The 16,072-nt window shown below is 39.5% G+C and overlaps 1 pseudogene; it reads right to left on the minus strand.

Moving 5' to 3' along the window:
* Positions 1-213: 213 nt before the first annotated feature.
* LOC103995599 (probable pre-mRNA-splicing factor ATP-dependent RNA helicase DEAH2) lies at positions 214-15,616 on the minus strand (annotated as a pseudogene).
* Between the last annotated feature and the right edge of the window lie 456 nt (positions 15,617-16,072).

Raw genomic sequence — 16,072 nt, forward strand, 5'->3', positions numbered from 1 at the left:
TGTAGGCCACTTAGATATAATCTTGGCTGACATTGTCGATGACTGACAACTCTTGATGCAAACAGAAACAAAAAATTATATCTTTAAGATTTTTTTTTTTTTTTTTGCAATGTTGCGTTTTATTTTTCTGTGCATTGTCTGTAGTTGCTTTCGACCAGACAGTGCTTACGGTTTCTACATTTACCTGTAATAACCCAACCAAACAAGAACATGGGCACCGGTACCTCGAATCCTCGGAGAAGAAACATAAAACCTACAAGTATCTCGAAAGCAATCTCTAGCGTCAGATAGCGAAAGTTGAGATCGTTTCGTTCATGGCATGCACATGCACTCTGCATCTTGGAAGAGAATAGATGCCATCAGATGGTGAAAGTGAGATCGTTTGGTTCCTGGCATGCGCATGCACTCTTTCTGAATGAATGCCCCAGCGATCCCCTTTGGGATAGGAGTATCAACTTTTTTGCGAGCTAGTCCCTGATGGCACACCAATACAGAAGCAAGTAAAAGCTTCACAAAGGCTCGTTTCTAGTCTTTTATTCTCCCCCTTCTCTTTCCCAAGTTTATTATACAACCTTTCCGGTACTCGTTTCGCCTCGCACAGAGAGAAAGTTTGCTCAAATCATAGTAGCGTTGAACCATATCGATCAACCTGCAAATACAAGCATTCCATTCAGAATATTTCAAAATTTTAAATTGGGAGAATATATCTGTCAATAGGAATAAAGTTCCTGCTGGTCAAGACCTACTCATTGTAAATGACCCATTATGGCTTATGATCCAGGGAGGTTGATGGATGGAGACGAACAACCTACTCATTGCAACATCAAACTATAGTTCATGAAAATTTCATGATGAACATTTGATAATTAGTTGGAAAAGCAGCATAATTATCTGATTGTCCTTCGCTGTCAGGTAGTTTCCACTTTTCTCAAAATTAGCTACCTGCATGAAGTGCCCTGCAACCATCGCCTTCCTGATGTTAATGTAATAATCACGGCTGTTGAAATCTGTACTTCATAGCTTGAGGTTGAATCTAGCCATAATACGCACAAGCTGTTGCCTCACATTGTCAGCAGCCTTTAGAGTCCTTTGGTCAATAAAATTCTCATAACACCATGACGGGTCTTCCCCTGTCATGCCCAAGTCAAATTCAAACAAAATAACTAAAATAAAAAGTGCGGAAAGTGAAAAATGAAGTGGTATATCATGTACTTACTGTTCTGCTTGTATGCTGTGATATACATTTCACAGCATTAGGTGATCTCCATCAGTGTGGCCAAACCGAGCCTTAGCTTCATCAGCAGCTTTCTGAGCCTCCCTAGGCTGGAGAAAGCAATTGGGCATTAGAAATAGAATTTCTTATCATAGATGAAGCCCATGGAAGGTCAGCATTGTTAGGATCGAGAGCACTAAGAGGGGGGGGGGGTGAATTAATGCAGCGGAAATCTTACAGCGATTAAAACCAAAAGCTGCGTTCGTTCAATAAAAACTATTATGATGCAAAAGCTAATTCTCAGTTTGTATCTAAGTGCAGTTTGCGTCTAAGCGCAGATTGCGTCTAAGCGCAGTTTGCGTCTAAACACAGTTTGCGTCTAAGCGCAGTTTGCGTCTAAGCGCAGTTTACGTCTAAACGCAGTTTTACGTCTAAACGTAGATTTACGTCTAAACGCAGTTTTACGTCTAAACGTAGATTTACGTCTAAACTCAGATTTACGTCTAAACGCAGTTTTACGTCTAAACGCAGATTTACGTCTAAACGCAGTTTTACGTCTAAACGCAGATTTACGTCTAAACTCAGTTTACGCCTAAAACGTCTTTACACAGTTTGAGCAGTTTTACGTCTAAACGCAATTTTACGTCTAGACGCAGTTTCAAAGGGATCTGAACTTTAGAAACTCGTTCGTAAAAGCGCAGAAGACAGTTTTGCAGAATCAAGGCGTAAACGTAAACTGCGATGTAAATATCGTACGAAAATGCTGGTTTACGTCTGAAAGCAGATTCGGACAGATCAGCACTTAAAAACTTGTTCGTGAAGGCGTAGAAGACAGTTTTGCAGAATCAAAACGTAAACGTAAACTGTAATGTACGAAAACACCGATTTACGTCTGAATGCAGATTCGGAAAGAACAGCACTTAGAACTTGTTCGTAAAAGCACAGAATGCAGTAGTTATGAAGGAGGTTTGCAGTAATGATAAAGTGCTCAAAATAAACGCAAACCAGAGATTTAGAGTGGTTCGGTCAGTCTTGACCTACTCCACTTTTGGCTTCCTCCACCGACGAGGTCACCGACGTCAACTAGAGGCCTTCCTTCAATTAGGCGAAGGCCAACTGCCCTTTTTACAGTTTCTCTCCTTTTGGCAGGCTCAGGAGACAACCTTTACAGACCTTTCTCTCCTCACTTTACAACTCAAAACTTGAAGAACAGAAGGAGGAGACTTAAAGGCTTTACAACACTTTTGAGCTCTTAGAATCACAGAAAAGATCAAGATTTCGGTATAGGTCTGTATCTTTTCAGTGCTGAATGGGTGGGGTGTTTATAGGCCCCAACCCAATTCAAATTTGGAGCTCAAAACGATCAAATCCCGGAATTTCGGGATCAGGCGGTTGCACCTCTTGACTGGAGAGGTTGCACCGCCTAGCAGAGCTCGAAGACCGAGCTCAGGCGGTGCCACCTCTCTGTCAGGGAGGTTGCACCGCCCAGTCTTGCTCGAAGACTGAGCTCAGGCGGTGCCACCTCTCTGTCAGGGAGGTTGCACCGCCCAGTCTTGCTCGAAGACTGAGCTCAGGCGGTGCCACCTCCCGGCTGGGGAGGTTGCACCGCCCAGTCTCGCTGGGAGGCTTAGCCCAGGCGGTGCCACCTCCTGGCCTAGGCGGTTGCACCTCCTGGTGCAATCAGGGTCCGAATGGTTAGCTCCATTCGGCCCAATTTCAGTCTTTCAGGGGCCCAATTGCCCCAAGATTAAGCTAATGGGATCACCTCCCATTTTCGAACTTAATCAACATGCTAACTACGATTAGATCTAAGACAATTTCTGCAGCTTTGCTTCAGTGCGTCAATCGCTTCTTCCGGCGAGTTTCCGGCGAACTTCCGTCGATCATCCGATGAACCCTCGGTGATGCTCCTGCGGACTTCCGGCAAACTCCTGGACTTGGAGACGATCCACTTGGCAAGTTCCGATGAGCTTCGCTTGGCAAGCTTCTGGACTTCTCGGATCTGTTCTCGCAGAACCTCCGACGACCGTCCGAACTTCCGTCGAACTCTCGAACTCCCAACGTGATCATGAACTTGACTCCGGCGTAACTCCTGCTGCTTGTCTAACTTTCATCGTAGTTAATCCTGCACACTTAAAACAAAACTTCGATCGAGACAATTAATCCTAAGCGATTAACCAAGTTGTCCGGCATGTCATTGGTCTCTCGACGCTTCGTCCGATTCTTCGGCGCATCGTCCTTTCCTGCAGCCTATTGCCCAATCGGCCAGTTGACTCCGCAACTCCGATATCCTTGGCACAATACCTGCTCTTCTTGGCCCGATGCCCGAGTCCACGACCCGAAGCCTTCTGTCGATACGTCAACCGATCCACCGGCCCGACGTCCAATCTTCTGACATGTTCCTCCGGCACAACATGATTTTCCTGCTTTAATTGTCTCATCCTGATCGAGGCATCCTGCGTCACTCAAAACGCAGATTAAATCATAAACATATATCAAGTAGTTTCATCATCAAAATACGAGATTCAACAATCTCCCCCTTTTTGATGATGACAACTACTTGATTACGGAGTTAAACTTAACTCCCGGAGTTTAAACAAACTCCCCCTATCAATATGCCATATTGATAGAAACTCTTAGATTCAAAAATCTAAGCAACATGTCATCATAAACGGAGTTAACCTTAACTCCCAAAGTTTAAACAAACTCCCCCTATCAATATGCCATATTGATAGAACCTTGAATTCAAACTGAATTCAAGTCATTGCAATATTCATCATGAATACTTGCAACACATCAACATGAACATATGCATAAACTTATGTCATCAACATACTTCTCCCCCTTTGTCATCAACAAAAAGGAGAAGTATCACAATCAAGCGTTTGTGATATTGGTTCAACTTATTGCATGAAAAACATATTATCAAGTTTTATCATCATGCAGTTTTGAAGCCAAAAAATTTAGCAAATGTTACATCATGCTTAGAATATTCAGGCTATCATGTTTCAGATATGCAAGTTCTACAGTATACAAGATAGCACTTTTAGAACATGCAAGCTAGCAATTTAGAGATGTTCAAGAAAGCAACTCTTGCTTCTTGAGATATGCAAATTTGTCAAGTTTTGCTAGATGTGCAAGTTAGCATTTTTGCCTCTTGAGATAGGCAAGATAGCACATTTGCTTCTTTTGAGATAGCAACTTTTCGCTTCTCTTTAGACTACAAGCTAGCAATTTTTTTACGATATACAAGTTAGCAAAAACTTCGAAAGCAAATGCAAGATAACTTTCTTGTGTAGGCTCATGATTATTGCTTCCTATTGTAATGTGCAGGTTGCAAGTCTTGCTTCTTGAGATATTCAAGATGGTGATGTTCAAGAAGACAACTTTTGCTTCTTGAAATAAGCAAGTTAGCAATCTTTGCTACTTAAGATAGGCAAGCTAGCAATCAAGTTTTTGCATCTTCTTGACTTGTGCAAGCTAGCTATCTCCCCCTTTGTCATTGTCAAAAAGAAAGGAAGAATACAGTTTTGTAGTTCTTTTTCCTTTTACAACGATTTCAAAATCATGACAAAGGATGAATAATCAAGTTATGAATGTCAAGACAATTTTTCATCATGAATATTTTATCATTGCATTATCATAAGTTGAAGTATTACATGCATAATATTATATCATCATTCATAATTACATTAATGTTTCAATATAGCAATTTCTTCTCAAAATGTGTAACTTAGCACTCATCATGATTTACATCATATGCAATACATCACATCATAATTAGAAAGCACAAGTATTGCATGCATAATTGCAAATCATAAATGTTTCATATCATGATGGTATCAATTTTGTCAAATTATATCCTACCATGCATGATCAATAACTCCTCATTTGTATTTCATGCATTATTTCATTTCATCTCATAAGGAATATCAAGAAAAGTTATTGGATGAGGAGATAAATATTTTATGAATACACGGAATTGTATAAAAATCATATCATAAGTGTTTCGTGTATTCATATTATCACATGAAGCATATTATCATTTTTAAGATTCATAACATGAATAACGTTATTACTATTTCATCAAAATCAATTTCGAGATTCACACAATATCATGAAATCATTAATCTCGATAAGATGGGAAAAGCATTTTCTTTTTAAGTGATTCTTTTAACGCATCATAAAAAACTCATTCATAATTCAAGTGATTTACAAGATATCATAAATGAATTTATCACTTGTATTTCATCAAAATCGAGAACTCTAGAGATAGAAAATGATTGAAGCATTTAACATGATTGATGCATGATTCATATTTAAAGTGTATCTTATGTCGTAAATACGAATCAAGCATTTGTCAAATCTGAAATCATCCTCAAAATTACATTCAATAAATTCATGTATGACAAGCATAGATTTATTGAAAAATCAATAAGATAGAGGATTACATTTCAAGTGTTCATCAATTGTAGCATTTCATCATATGGTAAGATATTAATGCGTAAAACTGTGAAGCAAGATTTTGTTTGATATCTTGATACAGGGCATGATGTACACATTTCGAATATTTTGGCAAGTGTAGCATTGCATCACATGGTAAGATATCAGCTCGTATGATGCAAACTTTTGTTTGATATCTTGATACAGGGCATATAGCAATGATAGCAATCATATATTTCTTGGTGATGCAAGCATGGGATAATCATAGCATAGTGTTTATAGCATCAATTCATATATTTCTCCCCTTTTTTAAGTGTTTCATCTTAAGTGATCGATTTCATGTTAGCATGCCTTTTCATTTATGTCAAATGAAAACATGCATCAACGTTTAGGATCGTAAAATGAATTTCATCATAAAACCATCAATCACAAAAATCATCATGTATATCTCATGCATGAAATTGTCAATTGAAATATTTAATTTCATCATTATGCATTTCTTCAAATCAAACATGATCTTTAATCAAAATCGAGAAATAACAATGAAAATCAACGTAATGCACATTATTACTTATTAACCATGATTTCATATTTTCAATCAAGATCATTTTATTTGTTTATCATAAAATATGTAATATTATCATTTTCGAAATTACTTAGTATGATCATAATAATTTTTTTTTAACATGTAATTTTTAAGAAAATTAATTCTAAACTAAAAGAGAAAAATACATCATGAAAGCATCAAGTAATTTCAAAATAAATTAGGGGGATTTCGATTACCTCATCATTGTGGGCTGTTAAGGCGTAGTTTGCCGCCTTGCTTTTGTTGACTTTCTCTTCTTCGGAGGAGCTCGATTCATCCCAATTTTTGTTCTTCTTCTTACGTTTAAAGCAAGTAGTTTGATTCTTTTTGCTTTTTAATTTTCGTTTCATTTGTAGTTTAAGTTCACCATCACTTGAGCTTATGCTCGAGTGGTCTTCAAATGTTCTATGTCCCAAATCCTTCCTGTTCTTTGGAAGGTTGTTTTGTTCATTATTGTCCTCATCACTTGAGTCATCGCTCAAGTGGCATTCATTTGTCCAGAGTTCCAAATCCTTCCTGTTCTTTGGAAGGTAATTGTGTTCAACATGTTCATCATGTGCATTGTGCACCATTTCATATGTCATCAATGAACCAATTAGTTCCTCAAGTGGTAAGTTGTTTAGGTTTTTAGCTTCTTGTATTGCAGTTACTTTTGAATCCCACTTCTTAGAAAGAGAACGCAAAATCTTGTTTACGAGTTCAAAGTCCGAAAAACATTTTCCAAGAGCTCTTAAACTATTAACGACATCCGTGAAACGGGTGTACATGTCGCCTATAGTCTCGCTTGGTTGCATTCGAAAAAGCTCGAAATCATGCAATAAAAAGTTAACTTTCGAGTCTTTGACACTACTAGTTCCCTCGTGCGTGATTTCAAATGTTCGCCAAATGTCAAAAGCTGTTTCGCACGTAGAAATCCGATTGAACTCATTTTTGTCCAAAGCGCAAAATAAGGCATTCATAGTCTTTGCGTTTAAAGAGAAATACTTCTTCTCCAAATCCGACCATTCGTTCGTCGGTTTAGAGGGAAGTTGAAAACCGTTTTCAACGATATTCCATAAATCCAGATTTAGAGAAATCAAGAAAACTCTCATTCGAGTTTTCCAGTAAGTGTAGTCCAATCCGTTAAAGAACGGTGGACGAAAGACCGAAAAGCCCTCTTGAAGAGCCATTTCTCTCGGGTGTAAATCCGAAATGAGAAATACCCCGCTCTGATACCAATTGTTAGGATCGAGAGCACTAAGAGGGGGGGGGGGGGGGGTGAATTAGTGCAGCGGAAATCTTACAGCGATTAAAACCAAAAGCTGCGTTCGTTCAATAAAAACTATTATGATGCAAAAGCTAATTCTCAGTTTGTATCTAAGTGCAGTTTGCGTCTAAGCGCAGATTGCGTCTAAGCGCAGTTTGCGTCTAAACACAGTTTGCGTCTAAGCGCAGTTTGCGTCTAAGCGCAGTTTACGTCTAAACGCAGATTTACGTCTAAACGCAGTTTTACGTCTAAACGTAGATTTACGTCTAAACGCAGTTTTACGTCTAAACGTAGATTTACGTCTAAACTCAAATTTACGTCTAAACGCAGTTTTACGTCTAAACGCAGATTTACGTCTAAACGCAGTTTTACGTCTAAACTCAGTTTACGCCTAAAACGTCTTTACACAGTTTGAGCAGTTTTACGTCTAAACGCAATTTTACGTCTAGACGCAGTTTCAAAGGGATCTGAACTTTAGAAACTCGTTCGTAAAAGCGCAGAAGACAGTTTTGCAGAATCAAGGCGTAAACGTAAACTGCGATGTAAATATCGTACGAAAATGCTGGTTTACGTCTGAAAGCAGATTCGGACAGATCAGCACTTAAAAACTTGTTCGTGAAGGCGTAGAAGACAGTTTTGCAGAATCAAAACGTAAACGTAAACTATAATGTACGAAAACACCGATTTACGTCTGAATGTAGATTCGGAAAGAACAGCACTTAGAACTTGTTCGTAAAAGCACAGAATGCAGTAGTTATGAAGGAGGTTTGCAGTAATGATAAAGTGCTCAAAATAAACGCAAACCAGAGATTTAGAGTGGTTCGGTCAGTCTTGACCTACTCCACTTTTGGCTTCCTCCACCGACGAGGTCACCGACGTCAACTAGAGGCCTTCCTTCAATTAGGCGAAGGCCAACTGCCCTTTTTACAGTTTCTCTCCTTTTGGCAGGCTCAGGAGACAACCTTTACAGACCTTTCTCTCCTCACTTTACAACTCAAAACTTGAAGAACAGAAGGAGGAGACTTAAAGGCTTTACAACACTTTTGAGCTCTTAGAATCACAGAAAAGATCAAGATTTCGGTATAGGTCTGTATCTTTTCAGTGCTGAATGGGTGGGGTATTTATAGGCCCCAACCCAATTCAAATTTGGAGCTCAAAACGATCAAATCCCGGAATTCCGGGATCAGGCGGTTGCACCTCTTGACCGGAGAGGTTGCACCGCCTGGTAGAGCTCGAAGACCGAGCTCAGGCGGTGCCACCTGTCTGTCTGGGAGGTTGCACCGCCCAGTCTTGCTCGAAGACTGAGCTCAGGCGGTGCCACCTCTCTGTCAGGGAGGTTGCACCGCCCAGTCTTGCTCGAAGACTGAGCTCAGGCGGTGCCACCTCCCGGCTGGGGAGGTTGCACCGCCCAGTCTCGCTGGGAGGCTTAGCCCAGGCGGTGCCACCTCCTGGCCTAGGCGGTTGCACCTCCTGGTGCAATCAGGGTCCGAATGGTTAGCTCCATTCGGCCCAATTTCAGTCTTTCAGGGGCCCAATTGCCCCAAGATTAAGCTAATAGGATCACCTCCCATTTTCCAACTTAATCAACGTGCTAACTACGATTAGATCTAAGACAATTTCTGCAGCTTTGCTTCGGTGCGTCAATCGCTTCTTCCGGCGAGTTTCCGGCGAACTTCCGTCGATCATCCGATGAACCCTCGGTGATGCTCCTGCGGACTTCCGGCAAACTCCTGGACTTGGCGACGATCCACTTGGCAAGTTCCGACGAGCTTCGCTTGGCAAGCTTCTGGACTTCTCGGATCTGTTCTCGCAGAACCTCCGACGACCGTCCAAACTTCCGTCGAACTCTCGAACTCCCAACGTGATCATGAACTTGACTCCGGCACAACTCCTGCTGCTTGTCTAACTTTCATCGTAGTTAATCCTGCACACTTAAAACAAAACTTCGATCGAGACAATTAATCCTAAGCGATTAACCAAGTTGTCCGGCATGTCATTGGTCTCTCGACGCTTCGTCCGATTCTTCGGCGCATCGTCCTTTCCTGCAGCCTATTGCCCAATCGGCCAGTTGACTCCGCAACTCCGATATCCTTGGCACAATACCTGCTCTTCTTGGCCCGATGCCCGAGTCCACGAGCATCAAAATAGTTTCATCATCAAAATACGAGATTCAACAAGCATATGTATGGAGTCGAGACGAAACTGCTTCATAAGAAACTTACCTGTGAAACTAAAACTATCTACAATAGCCCTAAAGACTGATTAATAAGATCATGCCAGATTGAATCATTAGATTCTAAAGCCTGATCAACATAGCAGCCAGTGAAACCCAATCGAATACGCATCAAAGGTGTGGCCTACATCTACTGACTGCTTGACCATAGACAAACAGTAGAGTAAAAGCATGCAATAATGATAATCTCCAAAATGTAAATAACATCTGATGAGCATTGGTGCTCAAAAACCAACAAAGTTATGATAAAAAAATGCACAGCTAAGCAATACCACACACATGATTAACCTCAATTCTTCTACATGACTACCATGACACAAATTTAAACATTCAGCATGACTACTATGGCACGAATTAAAATGTTCATTCTGCTTCAAGTCAAGATGCTAACGGTACAAATGCAAACCAGTAAGTACAAATGGACAGCATAAAAATCATAATTGTACATGACAAACATATATTTAAAACTTCAACGTCTTATCAAAGAATAGCAAATTTACTTGCTTTCCTGGCAGCATTGCAGATATTGAGAGAATCTCATTGAAGCAGTTGAACTCTGGACTGACAACCAATATCTTTGCCATCTGAGGATCCAAGGGAAACTCACTCATAATTTCACCTAGCTTAGTCAAGTTGCCATCAACGTCAAGAGCACCTAGGTAATCAAGTACCCACGTCAATGTTTCAGGAGCAGGAGGATCCATAAAGTCAAAATGGACAAGATCATCAATTCCAAGTTTCTTCAAATTAAGAACCATATTTGCTAAATTAGACAGAAGAATTTCTGGATATGTTTGATCTTGTAGATCATTTTTAAAACTTTTTTCTGTGGAGTCCAAAGCATTTTCCTGATTTTGTTCTACCAGCACGTCCTGCCCTTTGATGTGCACTTGCCTTTGATATTGGAGAGATGAGCAAAGATTCCACACGTATTCGTGGGTTATACACCTTTTGTTTTGAGAACCCTGGATCAATAACATAAACAATACCATCAATGGTCAATGATGTTTCTGCAATGTTTGTTGACACAACAATCTTTCAACCAGGTGGGCCACCTTCCTTCAGCGGTGCTGGAGCAGGTTCGAATATCTTCTGCTGCAACAGCGGGGACAAGGTGGAATATAAAGGCACCACTTTAAAGGGCCAACTTGATCACCCAAGTTATTGATCTCCTTTGTTATTTTCTTACATGCATCTTCTATCTCTTCCTCTCTGGTAAGGAAAACAAGTATGTCACCAGCAGGTTCACACATGTATATTTGTACAACAGTCCGGATACCAGCTTCCAAGTAATCTCTTTCACGTTCTTGTGTGTAGAAAATATCCGCTTCATGCAATCTACCAGGTACCCTCATCAAAGGTGCTCCACTGAAGTAATCCCGGAACTTTTCAGCCTCAAGTGTTGCACTCATTACCACTAACTTTAAATCAGGTCTATTTCTCAATACTTCTTTCAGCAGCCCAAACAAGACATCTGTTGCTAAGGTTTGCTCATGAGCCTCATCTCTCTCCAAAAGTGGATCAGCCATTGCTTCTCTTAAAAGCATACCATCAGTTAAGTACCTGGCATCACAAAGTGAAAGCAGAAAAAATGAGTCCATAATTTAAATAACCAATGTATGGAAGCCAGGAGCATCGAAAGCATGATACAGAGGTGTTTACCTCTGACAACTCTGCAGTGCAAATAAATATTAGCCTGGTGTATAACAGTTCACAAATATACACCATCAGTATGTGCGCAACATGACCATGGATGTGTCAATACACCAAGAAATGACACTTGTATGACAATCTACAAATCCAGTCTATGACTGCCTTGGTTTGGCATATACTTTAATCACTGAACAGGATCACTTATCCACAACCCAGAGACAAATAAACAATCAAAAGTTACCAAGGCTAAGCCAGCATTGTAGTTTAGTATTTTCAGTGTGACCAGAAGCATTCAAGGGCTTACTTCAATACAGTTTTATGACTACTGCAATCTTCAAATCGGATGCTATAACCAACTTCTTCTCCTATTGTTACATCCATCCCCTCAGCAACTCGACGGGAAACAGACATTGCAGCAACTCTTCGAGGTTGAGTGCAAGCAACCATTGGGTGTTTGCCCAAGTCATCGTATTCCAAAACAAACTGGGGAATCTGTTCAATGACATGTCACTTCTCTCGTTCAGATATGTTGGAAAAATAAAATAGACTTAAAAGGAACAATCATTCCATCTGAATCAAAATATAAAAAAGAAGTAACATGAGTAATATGAACAAATCTGAAGAAACAAGGAAACAATAGAAAGTGGCAACCAAAAGCAATATCTCTTATGGGAATCACCTGACGAGTGAATCTGTATTTAAAATTGAAGCATAACTATCTGAACAAGAATAACCACAAGATTTTCAAAAAAAAAAAGTAGAAAATATAAACCGATAGGCCACAAGATGAACCGCTTGATCACAGACACCTAAAAAACAGTGGCCGCGACACAATGCTGAACAACCTAATGTCCTTGTCTAAAGCAGAATGGAGTGTAAAGCGGTTGCTGATACATCTGTTGGGGATGGAGGAGCAAGGAAAAAATAGAATACTACGATACAAGTAAAAAGAATCCTTTCGATTCCAGAAAACCGATATAATATTTAAAACAAGAGGATTGATATAGAACAATTACAAGATATTCCCAAGTGTATTCTCTCTTTTATCTTGCTTTATGAACTACGATCCTATTTATAGGACCTAGTGGTAACTACCCATATCACCCATGATTGAGGTAGTTATTAAAACTACCCGATCATGGTAACTACTTAGATGACTACTAGATCATGGTAACTACATAGATAACTACTATGAATCAATTCTCAACACTCCCCCTTGATTCATAGTTACATACACTGATTTACGACATGAAATAAACAGCTTTTGAACTGGAAGCGACTTGGTGAGGATATTTGTAACTTGCTCATCTGTTCCACAATATTTCATTGCTATGACTCCACTTGCTACAAGATCCCGGATAAAATGATAGGGTATCTCTATATGCTTCGTTCTTCCATGAAATGTTGGATTCTTCGTCATTGCAAGTGGAGCCAAATAGATGAGCAAGTTGTAGATATCCTCACTAAGTCGCTTCCAGTTCAAAAGCATGTTTATTTCATGTCGCAAATCGATGTATGTAACTATGAATCAAGGAGGAGTGTTGAGAATTGATTCATAGTAGTTATCTAGGTAGTTACCATGATCTAATAGTTATCTAAATAGTCACCATGATCGGATAGTTTCAATAACTACCTCAATCATGGGTGACATGGTGATATGGGCAGTTACCACTAGGTCCTATAAATAAGACCGTAGTTCATGAAGCAAGATAGAAGAGAGAATACACTTGGGAATATCTTGTAAGTGTTCTATGTCAATCCTCTTGTTTTAAATACTACATCGGTTTTTTTGAATCGAAATGATTCTTTTTACTTGCATTGTAGTATTCTGTTTTTTCAAGTGACTTGTTCAACCTTGCTTTATATGCTTACAAGGAACCCATTAGTTCATCAAATGAAAATGTAGATAAATCTTTTGACTCCTCAATTACGGCAACAACATCTCATTAGTTCATCAAATGAAAATGTAGATAAATCTTTTGACTCCTCAATTGCGGCAACAGCATGATCAAATTTCGAAATTAAACTTCTCAGAACTTTTGCAACAATTATATGATCAGGAAGATGTTCACCACAAGATTTCATTTGACTAACAATTTCAATCACTCGAGAAAGAAAATCTTGCACCGATTCATTGCTTTTCATGAACAAAATTTCAAACTCACGACGGAGGGTTTGAAGTTTTACCGTAATCACCCTTGATGAACCTTGAAATTCATTTTGAAGTATCAACCAAGCTTGCTTTGAGGTTATCGCTGCTGCAATTCTTGAGAAGATTATCTCATGTACAGCTTGTTAAATGAAGAAAAATGTCTTTGAGTTCTTTCTATTCTCCCTCAGCCTGATTTCGTTATCTGGATCCGCATATCCATTCTCTATTAAGTCCCAAAAATCTTGAGACTTGAATAGAGTTTTCATCTTGATACTTCAAAATTCATAGCATTTGCCCGAAAAGATGGGAATAAGGGGTTGAGACATAGAATTGCCATTGAAAACCATAATGCCCAGTTCAGATTGAAACTAGGCTCTGATACCACAAATGTTAGAGATGGAGGAGCAAGGAAAAAATAGAATACTACGATGCAAGTTCTATTCAAGAAAACTGATGTAGTATTTAAAATAAGAGGATTGACATAGAACACTTACAAGATATTCCCAAGTGTATTCTCTTTTCTATCTTGCTTCATGAACTACGACCCTATTTATAGGATCTAGTGGTAACTACCCATATCACAATCACCCATGATTGAGGTAGTTATTGAAACTACCCGATCATGGTAACTACCTAGATAACTATTAGATCATGGTAACTACCTAGATAACTACTATGAATCAATTCTAAACAACATCTCTGTCACACATCAGTATTTATAAGCATTGGTATTGCCTGGATCTCTGATGTGGTTGTAATCTATTCATTCTCAATATATCCAGATTACATAAAAATCATAACAGTGCCTGATGAGCAAAAAGAAGAAGGTTATTTGCATGATATATTCTGCTTTTAACATGTGTCATTTATTCACACGTCTGTTCTTAGTCAAGAAACTATATTATGCATGTAGACTTATCGGGTCACACGAAATAAGCATTCAAATGTGTATTTATAAGGATCCATATCTATATTTTCTTTGATAAAACTATGCAAGCTTTCAAGCGTCAACTACCAATTCCAAATTTAGGGCCAAAAATTAATAGGATACAATGCCAGGATATATAGCATCTTGACCAATACATGTGACAAGATTCTGGTCAAACCTGATAAACTTGTCCTCGTGAATAAGGAACTACTCTACATATGAGAAGGTTATAAAGCAAAATTAGCATGGACTTTTATTTAGGAGGTTGGAACGTTGTTGGATCTCAATAGCGTCTTGCTTTTTGACAGCCAAGATTAACAAGGATTTTGGGAATTTCCTAACCAAAAGATATTATTTCACAATTCAATATATTTCCCTATATTGGCACTTGATATCTGATTATGGTGGCTTAGAAAGAAGCTGGATAAGAAGAAAACATAGATGTCCCATTTATTCAATCACCGTCCCACTATCATGCAATAGTTGTTGTCCTTTGTTACTCATAAATGTGACCTCAAGGTGGTACTCTACTCTTCAATGATTGTAATGATACTACATGAAGAAAAATAAACATTACTTCCTATTATTTGTCAGGATACTTTTTCATTGACATGTAATTTAAACCAAAAGAATAAGAAATATCTTCTTTGTCAACCATTTCACGGCCGGTTCAAAAGCTTCATGAAGATAGAGCAGATTGTCACAGTACAGCACTTGGAAGCACGTACTTAACACAAACATGACGTCTACTTAAGAAGACCGAAGTAGTATGTTTACCCAGGAGTTCGTGGGCAACAAACCTGGGTTGTTTTACCACTGGCTGGCCTTCAACACCTTCAGAAACTCGTCTTTCTGGTGCCAGACCGGAAGGGTCTGCCTCTTCTCCAGTATCTCGTGGTACCTCCTTGACTAGGGCCGGCCGTTCCAACGGTTGATCCCCGGCGGGAACGACGCCGACTTGGCAGAGAAGGATCCGTTCGTCTTGGCCAACTTCGCCGCGACGGATGACTCGTCCACCACGTCGAAGAGGCTCACCTTCAACATTCCCAATTCCTATTCCGCCGAATACGATCAACAGATGATCGACCCCGCTACGAATTCGACCTCGAGATCGAGAGACGAGCAATCAATGAGTTCAGGTTTTCGGATCGAAACCCTAATGTTTGGGAGGGAAAAGGTCGAGCAGGACCCGATTGGTTAAGCCGTTTTATATAGTAGAGGCGGGCCCATTAGAAGCTCGAATGTACTAAAATATCCTTGTCTTCGTCCCGATTCACGATAAGACCTCCGTGCGCTATGCATATGGAAGCGATACTCTGTTTCCATCCTTCCACCGCGTACCCGCTGGACTACCTCTGTCGTTATTGGAGGGTGAACTGTGGAGCCCAAGTGGGACCAGGAGGAACGGATCCGTACGAAATAAGTGGCGACTTCTGCACGTTTGTGCAACGTGGCTTTATATATAGTAAATTCATGAATTTTCTTTTTCAAATAATATATATATATATATAATTATCGTGTTAGGCTGATGCAAACATAATAAATAGCATATATAGGAACCTGATGTGAAATAATAGGTTCATAATAAAAAAAGAAATTGGTGTCAACCTATATCTAC

The sequence above is a fragment of the Musa acuminata genome, chromosome BXJ2-1, assembly GCF_036884655.1.
Source record: "Musa acuminata AAA Group cultivar baxijiao chromosome BXJ2-1, Cavendish_Baxijiao_AAA, whole genome shotgun sequence".
In the NCBI taxonomy this organism is placed as follows: domain Eukaryota; kingdom Viridiplantae; phylum Streptophyta; class Magnoliopsida; order Zingiberales; family Musaceae; genus Musa; species Musa acuminata.